Raw genomic sequence first — 17,096 nt, 5'->3', positions numbered from 1 at the left:
ACAAATCTCACGTGTACTGTCACCTTGGACTCCTGTATTTTTATACTTTAAATTCTGAACTTAAACACACAACAAACCAGTAGAGCAAATAATTAGAATGATATACATGTGGAAAACCAGTGGACTAGACCCCGATATAGTGGCGTTCCTGCTTGTGGGCCATAACAGCTGTTCTTTTCCCTCCCTTCAGTTATAGGCCGGAGCCACAGGTGAGAGTATACAACAAGGGAGGTAGTAAACTGCTATAGCAATAACACTATCAGCAACACACTACCCAAACAAAAATACCGATTTTAGGGGGCAAAGACACGGACAGTGAGCGGGAGGGGGCAAAGACACGGACAGCAGGCAGGAGGGGACAAAGACACGGACAGCGGGCGGGAGGGGACAAAGACACAGACAGGAGGGGGCAAAGACACGGGGAGGGGGCAAAGACACGGGGAGGGGGCGGGAGGGGGCAAAGACACGGACAGCGGGCAGGAGGGGGCAAAGACAAAGACACGGACAGCGGGCAGGAGGGGGCAAAGACACGGGGAGGGGGCAAAGACACGGACAGCGGACAGCAGGCGGCAAAGACACGGGGAGGGGGCGGGAGGGGGCAAAGACATGGGGAGGGGGCGGGAGGGGGCAAAGACACGGACAGCAGGCAGGAGGGGGCAAAGACACGGACAGCAGGCAGGAGGGGGCAAAGACACGGACAGCAGGCAGGAGGGGGCACTGTCAGCTGGTTTCTGCGTCATACCAATGTGCGAGTCTCCAACCTCCTGAACATTTCCCAAGAGTCCACGAGTTCTGCTCCTTCAAGGGATCTAGTGGGATGGAGGTAAGCAGTACGCCCCACGGCCAGCAGAGAGCCCTTCCCACGCCACGCTCATCTCCCCAACATCCGGCACATGGTGTCAGGAAGTCACTGCATTTCCTCGTCACAATCCCGGCTGGAGTTGACAACTGGAAAGGGGTAAAACATTCTTTCTTTCATGGGCATAATTATATAGCAGAGCTGCTCTTCTAAACCCACAGCACACCTGGACAGGAACGGGATCGTCCATGTGCTTCATTTATTTACACACAGCAGCGCCCTTCCCCACCTGCTTGAGTGCGGGTTCTGCTCCTTCAAGGGATCTAGTGGGATGGAGGTAAGCAGTACGCCCCCCCGGCCAGCAGCGAGCCCTTCCCACGCCACGCTCATCTCCCCAACATCCGGCACATGGGGTCAGGAAGTCAATGCATTTCCTCGTCACAATCCCGGCTGGAGTTGACAATATTTGCAGACGGGAGGACTCGTGCTGTCTGGGAGCGAGAGCATTACTTACAGTCATATAATGGAGCGTCCCAATCTATTTTTAGTTATTTAATACTGCGCATGAAACGCGAGTGAAACCGATAGGTGGCTCCTCGAACACAGCAGCTGCGAGTAGATTTTTGAAATTCAGCAGCTATTGAATGTACACTCGGGTAAACACTGTCATCGACACCGTGTTGCAAATTTAAGTGCATTAAACAAGTGAAAAGCTGCTGGACGTATTTACCTGTAATCCCCGAACCCACAAACGGGTCCAAGCCAGGCCCCATCGAAGCTCCTTTTAGGTCAACAGCGGAAGGAATAGAGGGGAGAGGGGGATTGCCGGGTGGGGGGGCCTATGGAGTGTGACGCCACCCGACACCTTCCGTGGCTTCTCTGTACGACTGGCAGACTGGCTACAACTTCTTCCCATTTACATCGAACGCTCAAAGTATCGAATACAGAAATATTGCCATCCAAGAATTATGACCTAAAAAACGTTTACAAAGAAAATGTCTCACTGGATGTACATTTTCCATTAACAGCTCCCTCGAGGTGATATTTTGGCAGACCATACTTTGGACATCATCATTTATGTCCGATGATATTCTGGTACCACCTGTATGCCAGAACAGCAAGGGAAACCAAGCAGGCATTCACCCTCGATTGCGCTGGAATAGCACCAGCCCAGGGGGAGTTTGTCATTTGGCTGCACTGTATTTATTTTTAATGCCCATTAATGAACACAAAACTCCTGACAGTTAAGACCAGTCCTTTCATCTCAGTGTCTTGTCGGAAGTCATATTAAAAGGCTCTAGGATTATCGCTATCATTTCCAGGTAGGGAAGGTGTGTTTTTTCAGCTTTACCACCAGACACTCAACAGGGAAAATAGAAATCCTAATGGAATAGTTCTCCCCTATTTGAATTCGTTGTAAGGGAAATCTGTCCTATATATAACAGTGCCAACATAGTGTCAATGCTTACTATGAATAAGATTGGAACAAAACCCATAGGTACCTCACTCTGGCGGGGGTTCCTTGCGACGGCGGCAATCTCCGGTCAATCTCCGCTCTCCCTCTTCGGCATGGGAGACCGGCAACACTCTGGCGGGGGCTCCTTGCGACGGCGGCAATCTCCGGTCTCCCTCTTCGGCATGGGAGACCGGCAACACTCTGGCGGGGGCTCCTTGCGACGGCGGCAATCTCCGGTCTCCCTCTTCGGCATGGGAGACCGGCAACGTCCTCCGCTTCTCCCGGGGCTCCCTCCAGGCCACGGGAGCCCCGAGTGGGCCGCCATACTTCTCCTGGGCTGCTGTCTTCCTTCTTCCCCCGGGCTGCAGGGGGGCGGGCACTTCCGGCCGGCCGCGCTAGGATTGGCCGGCCGGCTAGTCACTTCCGGGTCGCCGCGGGCAGCGCGGCGGCCCGTCTCTAGCTCAGGCAGGCGGGCGGCGAAGTTTTCCCGAGGAGTGGGCTCCCTCGCGGACCAGCAGTGACGTCCACGCAGCTTCACCAATCAGGAGCAGGAAGGCAGGTGCCGGCAATGCCGGACCAGATTCGGGGGCGTTCCCGGCTTTTGGCTGACGTCGCGTGACGTCGGCAAAAGCCAAGAAATCTCGGTAACGCCCCCGAATCTGGTCCGGCATTGACGGACAGGCCCCTCGTCCAATGGCTAGGCTCCATTTATGGAGCCAGCCAATAAATGACGGGGGCCGTTCCAAACCACACTACAGTACTCATTAGGTTTTCGCCTGCGCGAAAAAGCTGCGCAGAGCGCAGCTTTCGCCAGGCAAAACCTTAAAAACAAGACAACTGGCCTTGTCCATCTGTGCATCCAGGTTGCGAAACAACATTCCCGTATCCGTCAGCACTGCCCCATCTGGACTGCCCAAACCCTGCTCTAATGTCCGAAAGTGTGGAAGGTGCAGCATTAAATAGAACTTAATTGAACAGTGTGTTCTTTCCGGTGGTGCCTCAGTCCCCCAGCTGTGCCTTCTTGGTGGTGTGTGTATTTTATGTAGAGCTAACCTTCTGGCCGATCTTCTTGGAGGAAGGCTCGGGACACTCCGGGTGTCGGACATTAAGTTGAAAGCAGCCTCTATTTCACTGATGACTGCTCCTGAAGGCTGTAGCTCACACACCCCGGCCATGCCCTAGCAGAGAAGGGGCTCCGCGTTCTGAGCAGTGAACGAAGAACCCTCTTGGCCCGGAAATGTTCACTGAGCTGCCAGCTCCATCAGCCAGCCCTGCCCTTCCATGGAGTGGAACCTGGGGCTAGAGTCCAGGTCGCAGTTGGTCGAGGACCTGGAGGTGAAGCTGGGGGCACTTGTGTCCCTGCTGCTGGTGACTACTCTGTGTGGCCTCGACCCCCTCTGTGTCCTCCGGAGGGCCGGGTGCTCGTGCTCTGAAGCTTTTTACAGCAAGTATGAACAACCGCGTTGTAATGGAATGCGTGAAAAATGCATTTGTTGTAAACAGCCATATTCTAGCCACGCCTCTAAGCAGCACAACCTGAAATCTCAGATCTTTCGCAAAAAGAGAAGATGCCACCGAGCTTTCTCCGGCTCCAAAGACCTGGAACTCTCTCCCACCGGAAATACATAGACTCTCCTCCAAGGTTACCTTCAAAGTGATAGTAAAAAGATTCCTTATGAACAAGTTCTTACCTTAATAGGTTGATGGATCGTCTGCGGTAATGCATTGGACTTAAACCTTTAAACCGTGCACTGGATGCTATTCCATCTCGATATGTACCAGTTATTTTCTTATTATTTTGCTGACCCCGTGTACTTGTAATTGTTCTTTTCCTGTACGTTCTATTTTGATATGTGTTTCTGTCTGTATTTCTATTTGAAACTTGTTCTGCAACTGTTACCTTCCTTTTCCCACAATTGTAAAACGCTCTGATATCCCTCGGGATCATGTTCGCGCTATATAAAACTATATAAATAAATGAAATAAATAAATGATTCTCTGCCCGAGACGCACCGCTTATAGATGAGGAGATCTTGGCACTCCTCCACAAAGGAGCTGTCAGTCGGAGTTGCACCCCAATGGTTTTCAAAGCAACATTTTTCTGGTTGACAAATCAGACAGCGACCGCAGGCTGGTAATCAATCTCAGGGACTTCAAAGAGTGACTGGTTTATCGCCACTTCAAGATGTATGTAATTCATCTCCTCAGAGATGTCTCTCTTCCATCAGAATAAATGGTGCATATAGACCTGAAGGATGCTTACCGGTCAGTCCCGGTGTGCCCCTCCCCATTGCAGATTCCTGCGGTTCCTTGGTAGACCTAGATTTTCGAGTTCACCACGCTCTCATTCAGCCTGTTGTCCGTGCTGTGATGTTTCACAAAGGTCCTACAAACTGGTGGTAGAGTTCCTCAGAGCACAAGGAATTCAAATAATTGTTTACCTGGAGGACATTTTGCTCATGGTTCAATGTCTCAGGAAACTGGTCTCCCATCTCCAAACAGCAACCAACCTCGTGCAAGGCCTTGGGTTAGAAGTCAAAGAGAAGAAGTTGCTTCTCTCCCCCGCCCAGAGAGTGACCATCTTAGGCTTCATTGTAGACTCCACTACAGCATCCTGAAGCCTTTCTTCTTTCTTCTCGGAAGATGGTAAAGATCAGGCATGAACTCCGCCAATCACTAGCCAAGTCTTGCTTACATTCAGATAGATCGCCCACCTTGTGAGCCTCCTTTCCTCCTCAATCCAAACAATCTTCCCTAGGCCACTCCATTATCGGGCCCTACAGTGTCAAAAAAGTGCATCAGCTGAGGAGGTGTCTGACAATTGCCCAGTCAGTGCCCCTGACAGACAAGGTCCGAGAGGAAATAAGATGGTGGCTTACCTATGTGGATCCAACACCACCATTTATTCCTTCCAACAATGGGTCTGCTTTAATTGATTCATAATATTTGAATAAATCAATACATACAATGGAAAACAAATCCTAAATGGATATATTCTTTAAAAACAGGTGCACAGAGGAGTGAGGTGATAGGTGTATAGGAAGGATTGTGAAAAAGGACAGTGGTGCATACATATGTACATCAATAGGATAATTGTAAACTATCCCGACAGTATTACTATCCAATCATTAAATGTCAAGTCATAACACATTTACAGATAAACATTCTCTGTCACATATGTCTGACATAAAAATATAAAAGTGTTGACGTTTCGACCCCTTAACGGAACAGCCAATTTCACATATTCTGGGCAGGGTCTTCAGCAGGACATAGGTGAGGGTGGGAAGGGTTTTGGCTCCAGTAGAGACCGCTCTATTGTTTCGGGTTGTATTTGAGAAAAGCTGGGCTCGTAGGATCTCAGACTTCTTAAAGATGATCGAGGTATTCAAAGGTAAGGGCCCAGGTTGATGAGTAACCTGTGGCTCCCGGCTGCTGGCAAGAACACTTCTTGCCAACAGCCGACAGCAGACAGCACTCCCAAAGGATGCCACTCTTCTTGGATGAGTGGGGTAGGTTGGGGTCTGCAACGGAGTCTGGGTCCCGTGGGCACAGATGTAGTGCAGATACCGAATTTTCTGTCAAGCCTTGCAGAGGATGGGCTAGTATACCGTTCAATTAACACGTAAAGGTCCGCCATCTCTGCGGGACATGCTCCCATTGACTGGGCCTCATTGGGAGAACATCCCTTTGTTTCCTGGTTGCTTAGAGGCATTCACCTTTCTCTTCCTCTGGAACTGCATTACCCAGTGCTTTTGGACTTGAACTTAGTTCTGAAACTTTTCCTGTCCTGGCAGCTGACTAGGCTTTTATCCCAAAAAGAGCTTCCAGTTAAATTAGTGATGTTTTTCTGCCTTGTTTCATGCAGACGGGTTTCAGATGTGCGAGCCTTGGACATTACAGCCAGGGTATTTTACCCAAATGGGGTAGTTTTAATCTTAAATAGACGTACCAAGTCAAAAACTCGTACAACATCTTACCCAGCGTTCAGTGACTTCTCCAAACTGTGTGTTGTGCGCTGCCTCAAAGCATATGAGGAAATGACTAAAGAGGTCCTCCCTCTGGGCGAAAAGCAGCTTCTCATTGCATTGAGAAAACCATACAAGGCGGTGTCGACCCCTACAATAGCACAATGGGTCAGTTGGGTGATGCAGAAAGCTGGCATAGATACCAAAGCATTTGGAGCGCACTCTGCAAGGGGAGCAATGGCTTCAAAAGCATTCTGATAGGGGCACGTCTAAAGGACCTAATGCGGGCAGCAGATTGGTCCTCAGACTCTACGTTTAAGAGATTCTACTTTAAGCCGGTGTTGAAAGTGGCTCAATTGGTGGGGAGTAAGCTTTGAACCAGCATAATCCTCACCTGCAGTCCTGCATAGGATGAAAACTTGCCTAACAATGTCAAGGTAAGTTTCAATTTTATTAAAAAACACAGAAGCAAGGCGATGAAGTGAGACGCAGACCCTCCCATTTTGTAGTAAGTTAGTTTGCTTTGTTCATAGAGAAGATTACAGTTCTTAATTTGCAGTTGTTACGTTTATTAAAGTTCTTCCTGTCTTTGTATGATGCAAATGGTTAAAGTGTTACCTGTTTGGCCAAGGATCTTTGGAAACAATTGCTGACAAAGCGTGTCTTTGCAGGACCAAAGGATCAAAGCAGGATGCGTGAAATTGAATTTATGGCGCGATTCAGTCGAAGAAAGAGGAAGTTCAGGCAGCGACAGAGGACTATGTTTGGGGACCACGCTGCAGATATCAAAGAAGGACCTATGAGCGGTTTGTTTTCCCTAATGTTCATGGGAAAAGTAGTTTTGAAATGTTTTTAAATGGCTGCGGTTTTGAAAATAATGTATTAAAAGTGAAGGAAGAAAGCATAATCCTCGCCTCTATGTTCTTAATAGAATTGAAACTTACCCTCATGTTGTTGGGCAAATTTTCATTATCTTTGAAGTACCCTACCTAAATGTTAACCATGCGAGAACGAAATCCACATGACAAGAATCTCAGAGGCAGGATCAAAGGGCATGTCTTTAAAGGCTCAATGGACGTTAGTGGTATGAGAAAGCTTGGACAAGGCTTCAAGTACCAAGTCAGCTCCAGAGACTCAGGAGACCTGAAGGGGAGAACACATTTAAAAAAAAATACTCATTAAGGTATAAAGTGATGGTACTCTTCGATTGGTTTCTAGAGGGAAATCCACTACTTTTCTGTTAATCCATGAGATGCTGTGGGCATTTTCAACTAATGTTGAAAATTGAGAAATAATCCAGGGGCACGTGATATCTGGCAGTCAAGTGCTATCTGGCAGTCACTCTTGTGATTACTCATGAGACCATGTGCCTCTCCTGCAGATGTTGACATCCCAGATAAAAATGGCGCACCCTGTATTTACAGTTTTGGTGTTACTTAATTTCACTATAAACAGAGCCACTGGAATTATGTGACAGGGGAGGGTAAAATTATGCTGCAGGGTTGACTAAATTATGTGGCACCAAAACAAATTATGCAGCATAACTCAGCATTTCTTCTTTACAGTTTTACTACATTGTTTTGTCATCTGTACCCATGTTAACTCTGTCTGGGTAAAGGTTTTGCCTTGTTAGATCCAGATTACCAGCCAAACAGAGCAATAAGCAACTTAAAAGTGACCAGTCAATATTTGTGAAGGGCTTTCTACTCCAAGGCAACACAAGTAGCTGCCTTTTTAGTAACCTTTGAGCTAGAAAATAGTTTGTTGTTACAATCTGAAGATTATGCGGCATATGATGGATTACATGTAAAATGCAGCTAATCAATAATTATGCGGAAAATGCCACAGTCACCGAATCGCATAATTCAAGTGGCCCTGACTGTAAGGAAAGTACAGCTTCTTTTTCTGCTCCCATCAGGTTCTGAAAGCAGGATTGCTCAAAAGCCTAGATGCATTTCAAGGCTGCTTGTTCAAGAGAAAGTGATTGACGCCAAGTATTAAACTCAGGGCTACACTTCCACCCTCGTTTGTGCACCTGAGCCCCAAAGTACGCAGAAAGGGGTTTTGCACATCTCATTCCGGGAGCAATTGTTTGAGTGAAGCTTGCAGAACCTGACAAAAGAGGCAAAAATGACAGAAGCTGTTGATCAGCCCTGTAGACATGGTGTTCAAATGCTCATTCGCGAGCATTTTATAAAGGCTACTCAAATGATCTCTGAGCCACAGTATTATACGGCACCAGTATCTAAATGACTGACATGTTTTTATGGATATTTTATATCCGAATAAAGATTTATTGAATTGAATTGAATGACTGACATGTTTGAATGTAGGAGAGGGATGAGGCAGAGGTATGTGTGGTATCTTCATCTATGCCATGCATTCTCCCCTTGGTGTTTTGTTCCCTGCTGCTCAGCCAGAGCGCCTGTGATGTCATAGAATGTTTGTGTGCCTGGTTTGGTGATTGTCAGCTGGAGTGCGTGGGGTTGAGCAGCTAGGATGCTGCTCCCAGTGGGGCTTCCTTTCTACCATCTTGACCTGTAACCTGAGACTCCTACCTTGTGAATAAACCCAATCCTATTTCACCTTACTACTGGCTACCCTGCATCTTCCTTTACCACAGTATCCTCGCCACCTTCTCATTTAACCCCTGGCATGCTGCCGCGATTCTGCGCGGCACATTCCGTTCGCGGGTGCGGTCATGACGGCCGTGAGCCGTCATCAGCACATGAGCACTGTGTGCCATGACGGCTCCCGGCCGTCATCAGCATGCAAGGGGTTAATATGTTTACAAACAGCCTCGCTTTAATCTAACTGCAGTAACTGAAAATACTCTAGATCTGCAGTTGTTAACCTTTTGATTTCTGTGGACCCCCAATGAATCATTACTGGAATCCGGGGACCCCCTCCCGAGGGATTGTTGGAAGCCGAGGTCCCCCCGCCTTGCAATTGCTATGATTTGAATCTCAAAACAATACACAATAATACAAAAACAAATATACACCAAGCTAAGTATTTTGTGTAATTCAGAATGAAATGTAGAAAAAGATTTCACATTTTCAATTTTGCTTCTTTATTAGTATACAATGTATTAATTTTAATGTATTCATTTCAATATTTAATTTTGTACAAGTCCCAGACCCCTGAGTAGGCCTCGCAGACCCCCAGGGGCCCCTGAACCACAAGTTAAGAACCACTGCTTTAGATCCCACAAGCACATGCCACTGCTTCTAAGTATATATGGAGCTTTTGCCATACATACAACTGCCTGCAAAGCTTTAATTATGTAATGTGTATGTACTAGGGACACTACCAAGCCTTACATTATGTTCCTGAACCAAGGAACATGAAAGTTATGACTCTGTCCATTGAAGGTTCTACCTTGAAGAGATAAAAGTGATTAACATATCTAGCTCTGGAATTTAGCCAGACCTTGTGTTGAATCAATATCCCAGGAAGTCTTGCCTGCAGTCTAGTGGTGGCATTGCTACATTTATTTCTCCACCTATGTGCCAACAGGAAACCTATCTGAGGTTTACAAAGCTCAATCAACAGTCAGGCTGTACAGTGTATCAGTGGCGGCTGGTACCCTAAATAATTGGTGAGGCAACCACTGACCAGCAAGGCCCGGGGGAACGGGTGCCAAGGTGGGAGCAAGGTGTTCAACAATTTCTCTGATTCCCTAGGTACACTACTGCCACTACCCACAGACTTCGACTCTTTATCTCTACTTCTCATCGGCTGTCATCCCTCTCTTCAGTACCAGGGGCCTCATTTATGAAAAGTGACGGATTGCTGCGTGAAAACAGCGATGCGTCACTTTTCACTGCGCACTCCTTGCGACACCAATGATGCATCATATTTAATGTATGATGCATCATGTCGCAAGGACTTACAGATACGTCAGTATTTCTGACGCATCTGTAAGCGCAAAAGTGACGCATTGCTGGAGTGTGTCACAAAAGTCACGCAACTCCGGCAATGTGTCCTTTCACATGGGGCAAGCCCCATGTGAAAGGGCTTGCGTCAGTCTTACGCCTGCTGTGAGGGAGGCGCAAGATTTTGAAGCAACAGCATCCTAAAAGTGACGCAGTGAAATCTCATAGATTTCACTGCGTCACTATTACGAGGCTTTTTGCGGGGGAACGCCCCCTCTGCATACATTATACCTGACGCAGGTATAATGTGGCGCAGGGGTTTAAAAAGTGACGCATCTACCTAGATGCGTCACTTTGTAATATGGCGCAACAAGGCGCATATTTTACGCCGCTGGTGCGTCACAAAAAGTGACGCACCGGCGTCGCAAAACTGACGCAAGGCCTCATAAATAAGGGCCCAGATTTCCCCTTCTTCCCTTCATGACTACCCTTCTCTCTTCATTCTGTGTCTCCTCCAACAGCTTTAATGCCAACCAGTACACCATCGATCACTTCCTCATTCCCTCCCACTCACAGCTGGAACTGCAGGATGATTGCCTGGGCTCAAACCAAAGCCCACAGCCTTCTGCAGCTCTAGGCCAAACATGTTGACTTTACCAATGTTTGCTTTGGAAAAGTAGAAAAGGTTATGAGTTCAAGAATCTTATGCTTGCCTCTCCTTTCAAATCTGTGAATACATGTGATCTAATATTACTGCAATTTAGTATATTCCTAAGAACTCACGGGTGACTAAATCTATGGCATTCATGTGCTGACAAGTAATGGCTTACTGCTCTGTATTGTTTCCGGTAGACATTGCATCGCAGAGCCCAGGGTTTACAGAGCGACGGAGACTTGGCAATTCCTGAAATTCACAGAAAGAACAGAAACATCTGGGCAGTGCATGTCACTGCCAATTCCTGTGGCGGAGAGCTGATAAAGTCTTGCCCAGAACCCAAAGAAGGTTTGACCCCCCTATAAAGTTCAGAAATGTAGGCAATCTCGACAATAAAATAAGTGATTTATCACTCCCATGATTCTTGTAAACACTTACTACACTTTAATTGTGCGGAGAATGTCTTTTTAAGAGTGCACGTTTACAAACTGACTAATTGTAAGGAATTACAACAGGGCGAGCCTTCCTTGTTTTCAGATTTCATACTGCAAAAGCAATAAAATTCATGCATAGACTGTCATATAAAAATGTAAATGTACTTATCCATGTGCTGGCTCGACTTCTCCGTGTGGTGATGCATGGGCGCTAGGCCCGCATGCTACATAAATGATGGACGCAGACGCAGTTTAGGTGGTTACTTAACTGGCCCTGAGCACGTGCGCTCAACCCTTTTTTATTATTAAGCAGGGTCATCTGACTGATGACGCCTTTGGTGGGTGGGGGTGTTCAGTGTGTGACAAGCATGCTGAACACTAGAACAAATCTCTGCGATACTACACTCCGGTCCGTCGGCGCTGGTGTGCAGCAATACTCCACACTAATCAGAACGCTGCTCTCATGCTGCTGATATTGTTAGGAGCATGAAAGCATCGCCAGGATTGGCTGGGGTGGGCTTCCTCGACGCTCCTGCAGGCACTAGGGGCCTGTGCCCACTCTCCGCCTAGCTGTCTAAAACAGCTGGGTGGAGAGATTTACCGCCGGCCAAAGTGGCATGCGCAGTGTAAACTGGTGGAGTGAACGCTGCTCCCGTGCTGCCAGTCAGCAGCAGTGGCCCCGCCCCCAAACACGGCTCTGCTGAGGAAAGGGAAAAATAAAATGGAAATAAATACATTTCATTAACATTCTTGTTTTCACCTTTGCAGCGGTGGCAGCAGTGGGGGACACTCCTCTGCCGTGATACAGGGACTGCCGCTGAATTCTTGTAAACACTTACTACACATAACGGTGCAGAGAATGTCTTTTTAAGAGCGCACATTTACAAACTAACTGACTCGTAAGCAAATAACAAGAAGAGTATTCCTTGTTTTCAGTCTTCATACTGTAAAAGCAATACAACCCATGCATAGACTGTTATCAAAAAAATGTAAATGTACTTACCCATGTGCTGGCTTGACTCCTCTGGTCCTTGTGCGCCTTCAGTCCGTCGGCGCTGGTGTGAAGCAATAGTCCACACAAATCCAAAAGCTGCTCTCATGCTGCTGATAATGTTAGCAGCATGAAAGCAGTACCAGGATTGGCTGAAGTGGGCTGCCTCGCAGCTCACACAAGCACTGAGGGCCTGTGCCTGCTCTCCGTCCAGCTAAGGCAGTTGGGTGTAGTAGATTACACTGCGCATGTCAGGCTGGCCGTTGGATGACAGCTGGCCAAAATGACATACTCAGTGTAAACTGGTGGAGTGAGCAGCTCTCCCCTGCTGCTAATCGGCAGCAGTGGCCCCACCCCCAGACACGGCTCGGCTGGGGAAAGGGACCAATAAAATGGTAATAAATGCATTTTATTACCATTTTAGTTTTCACCTTTGCAGAGCTGGGGAGGGGGTGAGGGAATGTTCCTCTGCCCTAATAGAGGGCCTACCGCTGCAGTGTATGTGCTACGGGTTAGCGTAGCTATTTTGTACACATACTGTACTGGGAAGTCAGTGCCCTAATTATGCACACAAGCATTGGCAAAGCCAAAAGCTCTTGCCTTTGGATGGGGCAAAGTGACAGTGTGTCCGGGATGGGTGAGGGGCGGGGGAGAAGCAGCAGCACAGTGAAGAAGTTACAACAGGGGACTCCTTTAAGCCCCATGTAATCTTCCACAAAATATCCTGACTTTAAGAACAACTTACCCAGCCAATGGCAACTTTTAACAAATGGCAACAGAGAATGGCTGAAGGGGCTCTCCTAAAGCGCACAGGTGTACTGAAGGTATTCATTTATGTATGGTCTATTGGTAGTATTGGGTCTCCAACAGTTTCATCAGTCAGTAGAAGAGACCTAAACATATCAGTCCGGCTTGATCTCAACTCTTTGTGAATGCTCAAGGCCAAGTGGGCCTAAATCACATAGTTCATCAGCATTGCCCAGGGGCCGATGAGCCACACTTTCACCAGTCCTTCTTTCTCTTGCCATCCCTTGCTACGACACAGTAGATTGGAGGACCCATATAAAGGTTTACTCTCTTACTTGTCCCTGGGGTGCTCATCACCGTGGAGTTGCAGAAATGCTCCATCCTGGCACTGGGTAGACATCACCAGAATGGTATTGGAAGGTTTCAGAATAAGCAGGCTGCCATCTTTCACCCTCTCTGACTTGTCCAGGACTGAGGACTATACAAATGTATCCTAGCCTGGTCCACTGCCCGAGAATTCATGTTATATTCCCCTTGTAATCCCCTGTTGCCATCTACCTACCCTTGAAAAAAGCTTCTAAGCAATATTGGACCTCCCTTGTACTCCCCTCATTGCATCTCTGCAGCTTAAATTGCTCAATGATAGGGAGAAATGTCAACACCAAAATATACTTAATTGTACACAGACTCATATGCAAAAGCATATACCAAACATGCACCAAAACATAGACCAACACATTCGCACACATACCCACACACATGGATGAGAATACACATGCTCTCTGAAACATGTAGGTTTTATCACCTTGGGACATAGCATGCAGAATAAAAGTAAATATGGGGTCACCTTGGGTCATAGAATTCAGTGTGAAAGTGGATAAGGGCGAGTGTGTATAGGAGGGGGTAGGGGGAAGTAAGAGTAGGTAGGAATAGGAATATGTAGGAGCAAGATTAGAAATAAGTAGGCACAAGAGTAGGAATACATGAGCGTAGGTAGGAGTATGCAGAAGGCGAAGTAAGCAAAATAAAGAATTGTAGTAAGTAAGAGAGTAGGATTAAAGAATAGTAGTGCGTGCAGGCGTAAGAGCTGGAGTAAGTGTGGAGATAGTTGTAAAAGTATGTATGATTAGGTAGGAGCGAGTAAGTAGCAGATAAGCAATGTTAGGAGCAAGAATCGCAGTAGAAGTAGCAGGAACAAATAGTAGGTGAAAGTAGGAAGGCATAAGCGGAAGTAAGCATAGGAGAAAGAGTAGTGGTAATTATAGGAGTAACAGTATGGATCTGTGTAGGGTAAGAATGAGGTAAGTAGGAGTAAGAGTTTGAACAGAAGTGAATAGGACTAAGGGTGGGTAAGATCAGGAGTATGTATGGATAACAGTAGAAAGGAGTGGGAGTAAAAGTTGGAGTAAGCCGGGGTAAATGGAAGAATTCATTTGAGAAGGTAGTAGCAGGTTCAAGTAAGAGTGGAAGTAAGTAAAATAGGTGTAACTAGAAGTAATATGAGGTGTAAGCGTGAGCAAAAGTAGGTCTAAGTATGAAAGTAGGCAGGAATGGATAGTATAGGTGAAAATAAAAAGTAAGAGTGATGAACAAGGGGGTAAGAGTATGTAGCAGTAAGAAAGAGTAATATAAGGGCTTAGTTGGGCTAAGAGTCGCTGTTGGAGTAGACGTAAGCAGGACTAAGTAGGCATACAAGTAGGACTAAGATTATGTGTAGGAGTAGGAAAAGGAGCAATTAGTACAATGATTAGAAGCAATGAAGAGCAGTAGTAAGCAAAAGTAAGATAAGTAATTAGAGGTAGTTAAAGGTAAGTAGAAGTAAGTAGGACTAATGAGTAAAAGAATAAAGAGCAAGCAGGAGCAGGGATACAAGCATGAATAAGTAGTATGTAGGAGAAAGTAGAAGAGTGGGAGGAGGAGTAAGTATGAGTAAGAATAGGCATATGAAGGGCTAAGCAGAAGTAACAGCTGGAGTATGTAGATGGAAAATTAGTGAAAGGTAGGTTAAAATAGGAGTATGTAGGAGTAAGAGTGTAAGTAGGAGTAGGTAAGCAAACCCTTAATAATGACAGATGCAAATACAGTAGAAAAAGTGAGAAAGTAAGAATAAGAGTAAGCAGAAGAAATAAGAGCAAGCAGAGAAATGAGTAAGAGCAGGAGGAGATAAGTGTAACAAGTTGTAAGTGGAAGCAAGAATATGTTGGAATAATAAAACACAAGAGTAGGAACAAATATGAGGAGTAGGAAAAGGGAGAAGTAAATAGAATGAAGAGGTTAAGTAGCAGAGTAAGAGTATGTATGCAATGTTAGAAACAAACATAAGTATAAGTATCTTTAGGAGTATCAGTAGGCACGAGCAGGAAGAGTTGGTGCTAGTAGAGTTAAGTGTAAGAGTAAGTCACTTGTGTGCAGTTGAAATAGGTACCATTTACGTGTTTTATAGCGCTCACAAACAGCAGAAGCGTGTTAGTTGGAGCTATTTGAAAACAAGTTCTTGCAATGCCCTGGCAGAGGTACAATCAGGGACATCTTAAGGATTTTGGGGGCCTGGGCCAAAATAATTTTGGGGGCTCCTGTTCAGAACAGCTTTGAGTTTATGATTCCATTTCAGCTCTTTCATGCCCTCTTTAGCCAGGTTACTGGTGGTGCTCAGGCCCTCTGGTCCAAATTCTAAATGTATTTACATCTAATTTTCGAGGATAGTAGTGTGTGTTTACAGTGTTGTAACACAGCAGCATCTCACTAATTTTACTGCAGATCATTTCTGTGACATTCTCCCATTTCTCATATGTGAGGTCTTGTTTTGATCTCAAAGAAACTTTTTTATGGATGTTGCATGAAACGAACACATTTTTCTGCAAAACGCATGTAATAGACTTTCACACATCAATCACATAAAACTTAAGATAAAGAACACCGGTTTTTAAAACAATATGTTTAAGAATTATTCAAGGTAATGAGGGCAAGAACAAAGCTGTCTCTATCTGGGGGCCCCTTTAAAGGCTGGGGCCCTCGGCTAGAGCCCACTTTGCTCTTCCCTTAAAACCACTCTAGGTACAATGTCTTTCAATGATGGGTTGCACACAGACCTTCTCCTCGGTAAAGTGCTATGTCACGAAGTGCAAGAAAAGATTTCTTAATTCCACGTGCGCAGCACCTCTGAACTGTTCGGACATGAACCCATGCCCAGGAGCCGAACAGTGATCCGCATGGGTGTCTGGCTGGCACCCAGTAGCAGTGCGTTTAGCCGAAGGGCCCATCATGCATGTTTTCACTTGAACTCACCATTGTAGAGGTAAGCTAAGGTGTTGACGCATGAAACAAGGGTTACCAATCCCTGCCCCCTTTCTCTGCACTCCCTGGCACCGGTGGGAGGTGGATAGGAAGGAGCCCTCTCTCCTTCCAGCGAAGCTCAATCACAGATCAGTGCCAAAACCAACACAAACGGCTCCTGGTAGCTCAGCTCGTGCGCCCTGGTAGACGCGAGGCTGTGAGCTGGTGAAGCCGAGTGAGGAACCAGCAGTATGAACTGGGGTGGCGCGACAGCGCCAAGGAGTCTACAACCATGGGGGATGGGTCTCCTCCAGGGCCGGACTGGCTGTAGTGGGCACTGGGCATTTTCCCGGTAGGCTGGAAGGGTGGAGCCGGTTTTAGACCCGTGGGAGCCGGTTTTGTTACTGGGGGCTGGTTTTGCAGCAGTGCTGCAATATCGGTCCCTGTAACAAAAGCGGCAGTGGTGCTTTACACTAGCAACCCCCTACGTCGGCACTTCTCTGTATCGCATGCCTCCACCTCCTTCTCTAGGGCCAGTTCAGCAGAACTGCCAGGGCTGGTTTCTGTTCCCAGTCCAGCCGTGGTTTCCTCAGCTCTGAGGTGCGGGCCGGCACACAGGAGCCATGCAGCCTTTGCCAATGCTTGTGAAGCAAGTAATCAAGCAATGGCAAACAAAAAAAAGCTAGTGCCAACTAACGCAAAAGGTGGGACGGGGGTGCTTGGGAAGCGGTTAAATTGGGGGCGGAAGGGAACATATGCTGCGCTGGGAAGGTTGGTGAGACAGAGAAAAAGGGCAGTGATAGGAGGATGATAGTTTACAGCTGGACTAATTAAAGTCCCAGATAACCTAGTTATCTGTCTGTAGTTATGAATTTCAAAAAAGGACCATGGAGGTAAA

This window comes from Lissotriton vulgaris, chromosome 12 (genome assembly GCF_964263255.1).
Source record: "Lissotriton vulgaris chromosome 12, aLisVul1.2, whole genome shotgun sequence".
NCBI classification, from domain to species: Eukaryota; Metazoa; Chordata; class Amphibia; order Caudata; family Salamandridae; genus Lissotriton; species Lissotriton vulgaris.
This window is presented reverse-complemented; position numbering follows the sequence as displayed.